Below are 14,847 nucleotides of genomic sequence, written 5' to 3'. Positions count from 1 at the left end.
TCACTGCCTAGAACCCCTGAAGATGGAGAAAGAGATTAAGTGAGAGGACGGGGTAGTAACAAGCAAGATAAGATTTAACCAAGGTTTATGAATACTGAAACTTTATATAAATAAATATATATATATTTGGATGTTGGGGTGTTGGATTAGCTGGAAGGAGGCAAATGACTTGGTGGAACTGTAGCCTATAACATCCTTTGAAATTTGCTCTATAGCTACTCATTGAATTGTGCTTTGAAAGTCTTCACATTTCTGAATCTGTATTTACCCTATATTGCATAACAAGGAAAGAACAGAAACTGTGATAATGTAACACATAACAATTTTTGAAATTACCTATATAACTGCTTACTGAGCTATGCATCTAAAGTTAAAATCTTTCTGTATGTATGTTATATTTTACAATAATGGAAATAACTAAAGTTGTGGAATTCTGACCCATGACATTCTTTGAAATTTGTTCTCTACTTGTTAAATCATACTTTGAAAGTTATAACTGTTATGTATATATGTTAAAGTTCACAATAAAAAATATTTAAAAAACAAAACAAAACACAGTCTTTTCTGGGAACATAACAGACTCAAACCAGCACACCATCTTAAAGATCTAATAGAAATAATGCTAGCTTATTTTATCAGTAAATTTTTTTTTTAATTTTTTTATTTATTTTGGAAGTAAAATGCCAGAATTTGCCAAAAAGAACATGAAAATTTGTATAAATTTAGGGAGTATCAAATTGACCAAAGTAGAATTAAATTGTATTTGTTTGGTTCAAAAGACATCATAAAAACAGGAATAGGACTAGACTTTCTCTCTGCATTTCTGTAGTCATATTTGCCTCTTTTTTTTTCTATTGGAAGTTCAAAAAAATCTCTGTTTTTTTCATAATATCCTCAAATTATGAATAATCTCAAAAGCATCAAGTCCTGGAAAATACACTGAAATTGTTCAATTTGTCCCACAAGGATAAATCCAGGAAAACTTTTCCATAGTTCTCAAGGACTTTTTCCTTTACTTACTGAAATTTGACAATCAATCTTATTCAATTACCCCTATCCCAAGGCTATTTAGATTTTCATAATGATTTGTTAACTGTGGTTACCACTGCAAAAGTATTACTGAGAAAAAAATAATTTTAAGTTGGGAATTCTCTCAGAATGAACATGGCCTATGCTGCAACATTTCCTCTGTGCCCACCATTTCTAATCTCCAGGTCCAGGCAGAAAGAATTCTAAGCCAAGCCTACACCTCCTCCATCTGCACCCAACCATTCTCCCATAGCTTCTTTAACTGGTTCATTCACATTTGGCAAAGATTTAAGAGGCCATGGGGGCAAGGATAGGTGAGACAGGAAGAATGAGGCCTGGTCTGTTAAATTTGGTTTTAAAAAATTTAAATGAGTGTTCCAGTTTGCTAAATCTGCCTTTATGCAAAATACCAGAAATGGATTGGCTTTTATAAAGGGGATTTATTAGTTCACAAACTTACAGTTCTAAAGCCATGAAAATATCCAAATTAAGCCATCAATCAGAGGATACCTTCACTGAAGAAAGGCCAGTGACATCTGGAACACCTCTGTCAGCTGGGAAGACATGTGGCTGGCATTTTCTGGTCCATTGATCCTGGGTTCTGGTTTTGAAGTGGATTTCTCCAAAACGTCTCTGAGCTGTCTCTCTTAGCTTCTCTCTAAGCCTCTGTGCATCCTTGCTTGTTCTCCCAGGACGTTTCTCCTTAAGCATCTGGGGGTCCTCTCTTAGCTTTTTTGGGGCAAGCTCTGGGCTTCGTCTCTTAGTTTAGCATCTCCAAATGTCTTCCTGTCTGCATCTCCAAGCGTCTGGGTCTCTGTCGGCCCCTGATTTCCCTCAAGGATTCCAGTAAACTAATCAAGACCCATCTCAAATGGGCAGGGTCACTCCCCCATGGAAATAATCTAATCAAAAGATCTCACCCACAGTTGGGTGGGTCACATCTCCATGGAAACAACCTAATCAAAAGATCCCTCCCATAATAAGTCTGCACCCACAAGATTGGATTAAAAGAACATGGCTTTACTAAGACAGCAAAGGACATTTGTAAGCCGATGTTTATAGTGGCATTATTCACAATTGCCACGAAATGGAAACAGCCCAGGTGTCCTTCAATGGAAGAGTGAATAAACAAACTGTGGTATATACACACAATGGAATATTACACAGGTGTAAGACAGAACAAAGTCACGGAACATATAATAACATGGATCAACCTTGAGGATGTTATTTTGAGCGAAGTTAGCCAGGAAACAAAGGGACAAATACCACATGGTCTCACTAATATGAGCTAACATTAATGAACAAACTTTGAGAGTTAAAACTGAGAACATAAGTTATCAGAAGATAGAAAGTTGTTAGAGATCAGGCACTTCATGCTGACAGATTATAGAATGTTCAACAGGATTGACTGTGCAGATCCAGGAATGGAGAGTGCAGTGCTGTGCGATAATAACACAGTATTGTAGATGCACTGACCAAGGATGTCTGTGAGTAGGGTTGAGGCAGGAGGGCTGGGGGCATGTGTGATACCAGAGGGAAGGATGGATGATACAGACTGGGACTGTGTAGCTCAGTGAAACCTAGAGTTGTCAGTGTTGGTGACTAAATACACAAATGTAAAAGTGTTTTTACACAAGGGAGAACAGATGAATGGTAACCTTGCTGGATGTTGAAAAGGGGAGGGTATTGGGGGAAAGAATATAGCCAAGGCAACTGGAATCTGGGGTTAACAGTAACATTGTACTATGCTCCCATTAAATGTGAGAGGGGCAATATACCAAAGCTGAATGTCTGGGAGGGGAAGTGTAGGGGAGGGGTACGGGATTCTTGGTAGTGGTGTTGTTGCCTGACCTCAGTGCTGTATTTTATTTTATTTTTACTTTTCCTTTTATCCTTTTTATTATTCTTTTGTTTCAATTCTCTTTTTTTGAGTAATGAACATGTGTTAGTGCTAATTGTGTTGATGAATGCACAACCATAGGATGAAACTATAAACAACTGATTGTACACTATGGATGATTGTATGGTATTTGAATACATCACTATAAAATTGCAGGGGAAAATATATAAACAGAGGAACACAAGTGCTGGAGAATACTTGGAGAGAGAGATTTATGTATTCACTGTTGGTGGGGAGGTAGAATAGTGTAGCCTATCTGGAGGACAGTATGGTGGTCCCACAAGAAGCTAGGTATGTGGGGGTTTCAAGGTTCTGCAACCTCAGTATGGGGGTATTTACTTGGAAGATCGGAGAGCAGGGACACAAATGGACACTTATGCACTGGTATATATATGGCAGCAGTATTCACTATTTGCAATAGATGGAGGTGGCCTAAGAGTACATTGACTGATGAACAGAATGGTGGACTGTAATGTATGCATACAATAGAATATTGAGCAGCTACAAGAAGAAATGAAGCTTTGAGACATGCAACTAGGTGAATGGATTTTGACTACAGCGTTTTGAGTGAAGCATGCCAGAAACAAGAGGACAAACATTATAATTTCTCACTAATATGGACTAACTATAATGCGCAAACTCTGAGAACTGAATCTTAAAGCACAGCTTGTCGGGAAAGATTATTGTAATGGTCTCTAGATTGTAAGCTCTTACAGCAGTCACGTCTATTCCTAAATTGTAATGGTTATCTCTAAATCCTAAAATGCTGAGTTCCATGTATATAACCTGGTTGGTCTCTGGAACTTTGGGTATCTCTGTGAACAAAGAGGATCTGGTTAGGACTAAGGCAAATCAGGCCCAAGGGTAAAGGATGATACTGACTGGGTTTTAAAGCTACAACTTACGTGTGAGACCAAAGGAAGAGATGTTTATCTGGTGCAGGATCTATATTTTCTGTAGCACACTAGATAATTTAACCTGTATGATCGGTTTGTTTGAACACCATAGGTGCAGGGAACAGTGAATGGGAAGTAGGATTTCGTGAGTTTGTACAGGCTGGGGTGAAATCCCGACGTATCCCAGGGTGATATGGGCAGTGAGTGTAAGTGTATTTGCGGGGCCCCCTGAGGAGCTGGGGAAAAATATGAAGTGTTGGACTTCCCCACCTGGGCTATTGCTGATCATCCCACAAACACTGAGGACTGACAATTTAGTGAGCCAAGCCCTCGATCTGGGGGCCTTCTCCCGTGAGGCTAGTTGCTGCATGGGAGAGGCTAAGCCTACTTATAATTGTGCCTAGGAGTCCCCCAGAGAGCCTCTTTGTGGCTCAGATGTGGCCCCCTCTCCCTCTATGCCCACTTGGCAAGTGAACTCACTACCCTCCCCCCTAGATAGGACGTGACTCCCAAAGGTGTGAATCCCCCTGGCAACACGGGAAATGACTCCTGAAGAGGAGATGAGCCTGGACACAGCACTGTGGGATTGATAGGATCTTCTTGACCAAAGGGGAAAGAGAGATGAAACAAAAGAAGGTTCAGTGGCTGACAGATTTCAAATGGAGTGGAGAGGTCACTATGGAGGATATTCCTATGCACTATATAGATACCATGTTTTAGTCTTCAGAGTGTTGGAATGGCTAAAGGAAAAAACCTGAAGCTGTCAGACTCAAACCCAGTGATCTTGATTCTTGAAGATGATTGTATAAGTATGTAGATTGCATAGTGTGACTGTGTGACTGTGAAAACCTTGTGGCTTGCATTCCCTTTATCTAATGTATGAACAGAGGAGTGGGAAAATGGGCACAAAAATTAGATGAAGAATAGGGTGGGATGGAGGGGATGGAAAGATTTAGGTGTTCTTTTTTGCTTTTTTATTTTGGAGCAAGGAAAGGTTAAAAATTGATTCTGGTGATGAACGCACAACTTTAAGATGGTGTGCCAGTTAGAATGTATTATGTCACTCCAAACACCATTATCTTTGATGTAATCTTGTGTGGGTGAACATATCAGTGATAATTGGACTGTAATTCTTTGAGTGTTTCCATGGAAATGCACCCCACCCAACTGTGGGTGATGACTCTGGATGATTTCCATGGAGATGTTGGCCCGCCCATTGGGTGGTTCTGAGTTAAATTACTGGAGCACGATATAAGATCAGACAGAAGGGGCAAGCTGACACAGCCTAGAGGGACATTTTGAAGAAAGCACAGGAGCTGCAGATGAGAGGCAGTTTGAAGACAGCCGTTGAAAGCAGACTCTTGCTCCGGAGAAGCTAAGAGAGGACAAATACCCCAAGCGCAACTATGAGTGACATTTTTGAGGAACTGCAGCCTAAAGAGGAACATCCTGGGAGAAAGCCATTTTGAAACCAGAACTTTGGAGCAGATGCCAGCCATGTGCCTTCCCAGCTAACAGAGGTTTCCCAGACACCATTAGCCATCCTCCAGTGAAGGTACCTGACTGCTGATGTGTTTTGGACACTTTACAGCCTTAAGACTGTAACTGTGTAAGTAAATAAACCCCCTTTATAAAAATCAATCCATCTCTGGTGTTTTGCATTCCGGCAGCATTAGCAAACTAGAACAGATGGTGCCGTGAATAATTGATTGTACACTGTCGATGACTGTAGGGTGTGTGAAAATATTTCAATTAAACTGTATTTTAAAAAGCAAATGAACAATGAGGGGAGGAGGGGAATGGAATGTTTTGGGTGTTCTTTTTTATCTTAATTTTTGTTTTATTTTTTGGAGTAATGAAAATGTTCAAAGTTTGATTGTGGTGATGAAAGGACAACTATATGACAATACTGTGAAAAACTGATTGTACATTTTGAATGATTGTATGTTATGTGATTATATCTCAATAAAATTGCATTAAAAAAAAGAATATGACTTTTGTGGGGGGCATAATACATCCGAACCTGCACAATGAGGGTGATGAGATTTAAGACCTATAAGATAGACTTAGTATTAGTGAGAGTTCCTATGCCCTTCTTTAAGTTGTTTCCATTTATAGAACTATTTTACCTGAAGATATGACCTGGATAATTGGAAAAATCTTTGTCATTTCCTCAGGCATCCAGGGGAGTGGTTTCTTTCCAATGTCCAAGAGTGTTTAAAAAATTACATTCTGAACCCCGGTGCCTAAAAGCACGCGCGCGTGCATACACACACACACACACACACACACACATGCTTATTTATCTCTAAGCAATTCGAATAGAACTCTTTAAAGAATTTTTGTTTGCTTATTTGATATTACCATCGGGAGGTGGGAAAATATACATTGAACAAACAGGCAGACACAAAAAGAAAGTTAAACACGCACAAAAAACAGAAACAGAAATATAAAACCCACGAATTTGAACCCTACATTTTCATTCTCTGCTGATGTGATTATCACCCCAATTTGTGTTACAGGTTGCTAATACTGAAGCAACTAAGCTTTCTATTTTCTTAGGGCCTTCTCTGTAGAGTGGGGTATTATTTTTCCAGTTATATAAATCTGCTGTGGACAATGGGGCCTCCCTGTTCATCTAGTCCTCTAGGCACTTGCCAGACGTGTAGAAGTTTTGCTGGTGGCTCTGCTGCTGGTTTTAGAGAGCTGCTCTAGCCAAACTGAGTACCTGGAGGCTATGGAAGGGGGAGACTATTTCTATCTCAGGCTCTCTTACATCCGGTAAAGCGAGGATACAGAGGAGGAGAAGAGGTAGGGAAGCTTCCTCCTTTCCTGATCTATTGGCCCCTCGGTGGAGGTGGGGCAGATGAAGGAGTTAATGCAAGTTCTACTGCATCCTCCAGATTTGAATCAGGGAGGACAACTTTTTTTCTTTTCTACACTAATATTTGCAGGTAAGATTTTCTATTTTCTCATAAACCCTTACCTCGATTTTACATGAAAGCGGTTTACCACTTAACATAACCGGGTGGGGAGTGGGGGGCGCGAAAGGCCGTTCCTGAGTTTTCGCTGACTTGAGGATGCTTTCGGGCCGGCGAGAAGACTTGAGGATGCTTTCGGGCCGGCGAGAAGGAAACGGACCGAGACCACGTTTCTGCTGAAATACAGGTGAAACCAAACCGGAGCCCGGCCCTCATCGCCCCCTCGGCGGTCCCCTCAAGCGGTGGGCGGCGGCTGTCGCGAGATCCTGTCTTCTCCCGCCTCCCCTACCGGTTCGCGGCAAGTCCCCCAGTCTCCCGCGTCGCCTGCGAGAGACGCACAGGGCTCCCGCGTCCGGTTGGGAGAAGGACCGGAGCGCTGGGGACATCGCGACAGGGGCGTGGCGTATGTAGGTGAGCAGAGCGCAGAGGCCGCTGGTCCCTCGCAGCCCGGGCTCCCACGTCTCGCGAGCTTGTAATATCCGAATATTCCCGAGGTGGCGTTTCCGACTTCTGAGGTCGGAGAAAAGGGGGTTCGGGAAGTGCGGGTGCGGAGGGCGCGCGTGGGAAGTGACCGTCTGTGAAGAGCGCGGCGGCGGCGAGTGCACGGGGCGAGGCGGGGCGAGCAACTCATACTTACCTGGCAGGGGAGACACCATGATCACGAAGGTGGTTTTCCCAGGGCGAGGCTTATCCATTGCACTCCGGATGTGCTGACCCCTGCGATTTCCCCAAATGTGGGAAACTCGACTGCATAATTTGTGGTAGTGGGGGACTGCGTTCGCGCTCTCCCCTGATTTTCCGTTTCAAAAGTAAGGTCTCTATTTTTCTAGTCATTTTGAAGAGATTTCAAGTAATTCTGTCTAAACGCCCACATCGAGTCGCCGTGTTTTTAACTTGGTCTAGATTTTCTGTGTTTGGGTTGAGAATTCTTCACCTGCTCCGTGTCAGGGAGAGACTCTTTAGATGAAATTTCCTTTTAACTATCGGGCAGGTTTGTTTTCCTGGATCCCAACCCTTATCAGAGTTAAGGCGAAAGGAAGACTTCTGGGAATTATTACTGAAAGTCCAGAAGGAAAAAATGTGTTACAAAATGTTTTCTAGTAAAATGTGATTCTTAAAGTAATTCAGATAACCACTCCTGTGAATAAAGCAGCCAGCAAGTCAGCCTATGATAATAGCTAGGCTATCTCTATCTCTGTTCATTTGGGCTCAGTACCAATATCAGTTATTCTCAAATACTTAAGTTACAAGGTCCAGTCCTCCTGAGGCGTTGGCTTCACTTGGGAAGCAGGACTCCAACCAGGTTTTTCTTTCACTTTGATAGCTATATGGGTGATCATCAGCACTTGAAAGGGTCCTTTCAAGGGGGTCGCAGCCCATCTTGCCTCTGGAACACTTTTGTGTACATGAAAGTGGCAGACTTCTGGCAGGATTTCTTAGGAAGAAAGAAGTCCTTTTAAGTATTGAACAGGATTATGAGAGGATTCCGTAAAATTGGGCACAGGTCATGGTCTCAGACCCAAATTCATACGTCTGTCAAACACAAATTCAAAGGGAGAGCTTGCTTGCAGGGATTGCTCTAATTTCTAATAAGGCTGGAGTAAAGCTCAAGGCCATTTTAGCCCACTAGATTGCTGAATCTTAGCCAATGAGTATTTCAGAGTTGGATTTATCTACTCTACTTGTCCAGAGGACTGAGGATGATAGGATGCATGATAGTTTATAGGAATCTGCAAACATTCACATAAGTCCTGGACGATAGTGGAAATAAAATTGCTTCCTCTGTCTGATGCAATATGCTCTGATATCCCAAAAATGGGAATTACAGTTTCTAAGAGAACCTTTTCCATTGTGTTGACTTTTGAAGATAGAAAGGATTCGGGCCTGACACATTATGTACTCCATCAAGAAATAAAATCTCTTACTTTTCGCAGGCATTACTTGTATGAAATTCAGCTGCCGCCAGGTTCATGGTGAAGTTGGCTGGGAAAACTGCCTGCATTAAACTCAGCGGTGGTCTTCAAGGAATTCTGCTGAGAAACCGCACATCTCTTTAATGTGTTTTGAATAATTTCATCATTTAGTAGGTGTAGTACTTTTAAAAATCCCTCTTTTACTAAGATGATTTGTTGATGACATACCAATGCTAACCAAGTGTGCTGGCTTGAATCTGTTATGTACGCCACAGAAGACACTGTTGTTCAATCCAGGCTTGTAGGGGCAGACCTACTGTGGGTAGGATCTTTTGATTAGATCATTTCCATGGAGATGTGACCCTGCGCATTCAAGGTGGGCCTTAATTAGTTCACTGGAGTCCCTGAGAGCGCCAGCACGGACTCAGATGTCTGGAGATGCTAAGCTAAGAGACAAAGCCCAGAGTTTGCCTGGGGAAGCTAAGTCAGAACCCACAGACCCTTAAGGAGAAAGCCAGTGGAATCAGAAGTGGAAAGCAATGCATCCTGGGGGTGAGGGACCAGGAGATGCCAGCCACGTGCCTTCCCAACAGACAGAGGTGTTCCAGACACCATCGTCCTATCCTCAGTGAAGGTATCCTCTTAGTGTGGATCCTTTTACGCCTTAGAACTGTAAATTTACAACTTAATAAACTCCCATTGTAAAAGCTAATCCATTTCAGGTATTTTGAATTGTGGCAGCTTTAGCAAACCAGATCACCCAGCAAATAGGGTCTGTAGTATAAGAATTGTTTTGTTAGGTAATTCCTATAACCCAATCTAATTCTTTCTGCCAGTTTCTCAACCTTTTGTCCATTTCCTTTTGGGAAGCACATTTTTGAAAATGAACAAAAGGTTCTTGTATTAAAAGTAGGTCTTCGCTATTAAATAAACAGGAAAATACAAGTGTTGGAGATGATGTGGAGAAATAGAAACATCTATTCACTGCTGGTGGGAATATAAAATGGTATAGCCACCTTGTTCCTCAGAAAGCTAAGTATAGAGAATAGAGTTCTGGCAATCCCACTACTCAGTATATACCCAGAACATTTGAAAGCAGGGGCGCAGAGAGACACTTGCACACCAGTGTTCCCTGTGACATTATTCACGATTGCCAAAATATGGAAACAACTCAAGTGACCATCAACTGGATAAATAAAGTGTGGTATATACCTATGATGGAATATTATTCAGCAGTAAGAAGGAATGAAGTCCTCAAGCACGCGATAACTTGGATGACCCCTGAGGACATTATGTTGAGTGAAATAAGTCAGACACAAACGGACAAATATTGTATGATCTCACTAATATGAGCTGATTGTATTATGTAAACTCATAGACACAAAACCTAGAATACAGGTTATCAGGAGACAGAATGTGGCTAGACAGTGGGGAGCAATTGCTTACTATGCACCGACTTTTTAACTAGGGTGAATGTAAACGTTTGGAAATGGATAGAGGTAATGGTAGCATGTTATTGTGGATATAAATTAACAGTGCTGTATTGTGTGTGAATGTGGTTGAAAGGAGAAGTTTAGAGTACAGTATGTCACAGAAGGAAAGCTGAAGGTTAAAACATGAGACAAAGATACTGATTTTGAAGTGTGTTCAATATTTAATTTCTCTTTAAAGTGATGCATATATTCTTTGATAAATAACACTATGTCAGGTCTTGAAAATATTCACCATTTCCAGATTTTCTTCAATGTTTTCCTATATCTCTACTAATAAATAATTGAGGAATGCGTCATCTGAAAAAAATAACAAAATAAAACATGGGATGTATAATACGGTGAATCTTGCATTGGACAATGACTGTGATTAACAGTACAAATAGTTAAAAGTTCTTTCATGAATTAGAACAAATGTATGACACTGTTACAAAAACTTAGTAATACAGTAGTATATGGGGGAAATGCATCTACTGCACAATGGACTATAGTTATCAGTAATATCTTAATATTCTTTCATCAACAGTAACAAATGCACCACACCAATACTAGGGAGGCTGTAATGGGGAGGTACGTGTGTGATAGGGGTATGGGATGTTTGGGATTTTCTGTATTATTATTTACTTATTATTAATTTTTGGAGTAATGAAAATTTCTAAGATTGATTGTGGTGATAAATACACAACTATGGGATGATGATACTAAGAGCCGTTAATTGTATACTTTGGATAGACTAAATGGTGTGTGCATACATCTCAATAAAATATCATTCTTTTTTTTTTTTTATCAATATCCAGGCTTCTGGACTCTGTGTTAAACATTTAGAGTCTGTCACATTCTAAAAGCAGCCTTTGCAGCTCTGTCAGCAAGATCTCTGTCTCTGGAAATTTTGTTTTTCTACCCTAAGTGAACTTTACAAGGGTTTACTGACAATCTGAGTATGCAGTGGTAAAGCCTCTCACAAATCAGCAGTCAAGTTTCCAGGAGATATTTTAGTTCTCATCGAAGTGAAGAATCCCCCATTTTTCCAAATTTGCCCTGTTGCATGACAGACACAAACACATATTCATTACAAGTGTATATACCACTTAAAGTTCTGAACCAAGAATTCCAGTTCTAGGAATTGCTCTTAACTCAGCTGCTTGTGCCAACAGACAAACGTAAACTTCCAAAATTTTGTGAGAGGTCACCACAGCAGAAAGAAGGTTGGCCTTTTTTATCCCAAGTTATATCCCATCAGTAAACAACAAATCTGCATTTTGAACAGGAATATTATTAAGTCAAATTGGGGCCTACTGTCTTCTGTTACCATTATAGCAGAATCATCTATTTGGTCAGGTTCTGGTACAAGAGTCGCATAATTTTAGAAGACCGCATCTCCCAAGCACAAGATTAGGACTGGGTGATAATGTTTTTCCAGCTAATCTGATGGTGCACCAACAAATGCTGGGCCGGTGCTCTCTTCTAATGCATGTGGGACATGCAAATGAGTCCAAAGGAGCAGAACCAAAGTCAAATAGTTACAGGGTATATACCCAGAAGATCTGAAAGCAGTGACATGAACAGATATTTGCACACCAATGTTCCTAGTGGCATTGTTCACAACGGCCAAGAAATGGAAACAATCCAAATGTCTTTCAACAGATGAGTGGATAAACAAAATGTGCTATACCCATATGATGGAATACCTAATACTAAACAGCAGTTAGAAGGAACAAGGCTGTGAAACGTCTGAGAACATGGATGAACCCTAAAGACATAATGCTGAGTGAAATAAGCCAGTCACAAAAGGAGAGATATTGTATGTTACCACCAATGTGAACTCCGTGAAAAATGTAAAATATGTGTCTTATAATGTAGGATATAGGGACCTAGAGATAGACAAAAGTTCGTGATGGGGGAAGGATAATCTGATATGTACAGATAAGATAATGAGGATGAACTTAGTGCTATGGGAATGGTCAGGTGTGACTATTGTTCATTAATGGGATTATAAGTATCAGTGACGCATTGAAGGTGAACATGTTCGTAAATGGTTGTTTCATGTCATGTAACCCACAGAGTAGTACCACAAACCTAAATAAGTGTCAGCATGATATACTTACAAGGTATGACAGGGGTGCAGAGGGCTAACAACGAGTGGTATGTGGAAAAACTACCCATTACATACTAAAGACTATATTTATATTTAATAGGAATAGCTTACCAACACCACACTAATACTGGGGATGAATAATTAGCAGCTGAAAAGAGCTCTGGGACATATTATGTTATGATAATTGTTTAAAGTTGAAAGTGATGATGATTGGACAACTAAGTGAAAATAATGTAAAAAACTGACCATTTATCTTGGGATAGAATACATATTAAGTGAAATTAGGTACTGTGCTGGTTTGTATATCTTATGTCCCTGAGAAAAAGCCATATTCTTCAATGCAATCTTGTGTGGGCAGACATACTGGTGTTGATTCCATTGTAATTCTTTGACTGTTTCCATGGAGATGTATGTGACCCACCCAGCTGTAGGTGATAACTCTGGATAATTTCCATGGATGTGTGGCCCCGCCCACTCAGCATGGGCCTTGATTAGTTTACTAGAGCACTATACAAGCTCAGACAGAAGGAGCGAGCTTGCTACAGCCAAGAGGGACACTTTGAAGAATGCACAGGAGCTGAGAAAGCTAGCTGCAGCTGAGATACACATTTTGAAGATGGCCGTTGGAAGCTGACACTGACATTTTGGAGAACACCATTTTGAAATGCAACCTGGGAGCAAGCAGATGCCAGCCACGTGCCTTCGCAGCTAACAGAGGTTTTCCGCATGCCAATGGCCTCTCTCCAGTGTAGGTACCCAATTTTTGATGCATTACCTTCAACACCTTATGGCCTTAAGACTGCAACTGTGTAACCAAATAAACCCCCTTTTATAAAAGCCAGTCCATTTCTTGTGTTTTGCATTCTGGCAGCATTAGCAAATGAGAACAGATTTTGGTACCAGGAGTGGGGTGCTGGTGGTGCTGAGTTTGCAAATACCAAACATGTTGGAATAGCTTTTTAAATGGTTAAGGGGAGGATTCTGGAAGAACTGTGAGGAGCTTGATAGAAAAGGCCTAGATGGCTTGGAAGAGACTGTTGGTAGAAATATGGACTCTAAAGATACTTCTGATGAGGTCTTAAACAGAAATGATGAATGTGTCATTGCAAACTGGAAGAAAGGCGATCCTTCTTTTAAAGTGGCAGAGAATTTGTCAAAATTGAGTCTTGGTATTGCTTGGAATTTGAGAGTGACAAGCTGGTATACTTGGCTGAGGAGATTTCAAAACTAAAAGTTGTGGATATAGCATGGCATCTCCTTGCAGATTATAGTAAAATGCCAGCAGAGAGAGATAAACTGAGAATTGACTCTTGGGTTCAAAGAAACAAGAAACTGATAGTTTGGAAAATTCTGGGTTTCCGGAAAGTGCGACCACAGAGGCTATAGCCCCATGTGAGGATTTAACCAAACGTGGAACCCGACCACCATTTCAGCACAAGCCAAGATTGGAGATGGAGTCCTCCAGAAAGGATTTGTGGAAAGTCTGATTGTCTGACGGCTTTGACCCTGTGTGCTTCATGAGAAGCCAACAGAATTTTGTGAGCTCTTTATAGATGGAGCCGCTGCCGGTCTGGACTGGAGGTGACAGACAAGTAACAAATTGAAGGAAAAATCTCTTTAAAGACAGAGCCATGGAAGTTGAGGTCTGGAGTCAAGAGGTCTCGGGCTGGGAGAACAGAGTGGCCCATGTGCATGGAAAGGGTGAGTTTGCACCAGAGGTCGACAGTGGGCCTTCCACCTCAATGTTCAAGAAGAATGCTGTCACCCCAGGCCTCAGAGAGGGTGAAGCACATTCCCAGAGAGCCTGGCTGCTCTCCTCAATTCCCTGGGTACCCAACTGTCGATGTGTTACCTTGGACATTTTATGGCCTTAAGAGTGTAATTGTGTGACCAAATACACCCCCTATTTTAAAAACCATTCCATTTCTGGTGTTTTGCATTCTGGCAGCATTAGCAAACGGAAACAGGAACCCACTACTTAATAAATCAAGCCCTTGACTTGGGGCTTGCTCTTGTGAAACTTAAGGTTGTAAATGGGAGGCTGAGCCCTCCTATAATTATGCCTAAGAGGCACCTCCAGGGAGCCTCTTTTGTTGCTCAGATGTAGGTTTTCTCTTTCTAAGCCCAAGTCAGCAAATAAGATCATTAACGACAATCCCCCCAAGAGGGACATGACTCCCAGGGGAATGAATCTCCCTGGCGACATGGGACATGACTCCCAGCAATGAGCCTGGCCCTGGCAGCGAGGGATTGAAAATGCCTACTTCACTAAACGGGGACAATAGAAAGTTAAGAAGCTGAGGTCACAGTGACTGAGAGAGCCCAAATAGAGTCGACAGACTATCCTGGAGGTTTCTCTTATGCAAGTTCCAGCTAGACATCCCAAATGGCCACAGTACACCAGGCCCTTACCAAAAGTAGTCCCCAAATACATAGGTCCCTACCAGAGATTCTATAAAAGATTCATTCGCTAAGTTTTATCTCTCAGAAACTTAAATCCACCAGAGTGTTCCTATGCCAGACAAGTCCTAAAACCCAGAGGC

The 14,847-nt window shown here is 41.4% G+C and overlaps 1 non-coding gene across 1 annotated transcript; it reads left to right on the top strand.

Moving 5' to 3' along the window:
• The first annotated feature begins 7,435 nt into the window (after positions 1 to 7,435).
• LOC119533609 lies at positions 7,436 to 7,599 on the top strand. The gene has a single exon (XR_005216732.1). It is a non-coding gene; the product is annotated as a U1 spliceosomal RNA (small nuclear RNA).
• The last annotated feature ends 7,248 nt before the right edge of the window (positions 7,600 to 14,847 follow it).

This window comes from Choloepus didactylus, chromosome 4 (assembly GCF_015220235.1).
Source record: "Choloepus didactylus isolate mChoDid1 chromosome 4, mChoDid1.pri, whole genome shotgun sequence".
In the NCBI taxonomy this organism is placed as follows: Eukaryota; Metazoa; Chordata; class Mammalia; order Pilosa; family Megalonychidae; genus Choloepus; species Choloepus didactylus.
This window is presented reverse-complemented; position numbering and strand designations above follow the sequence as displayed.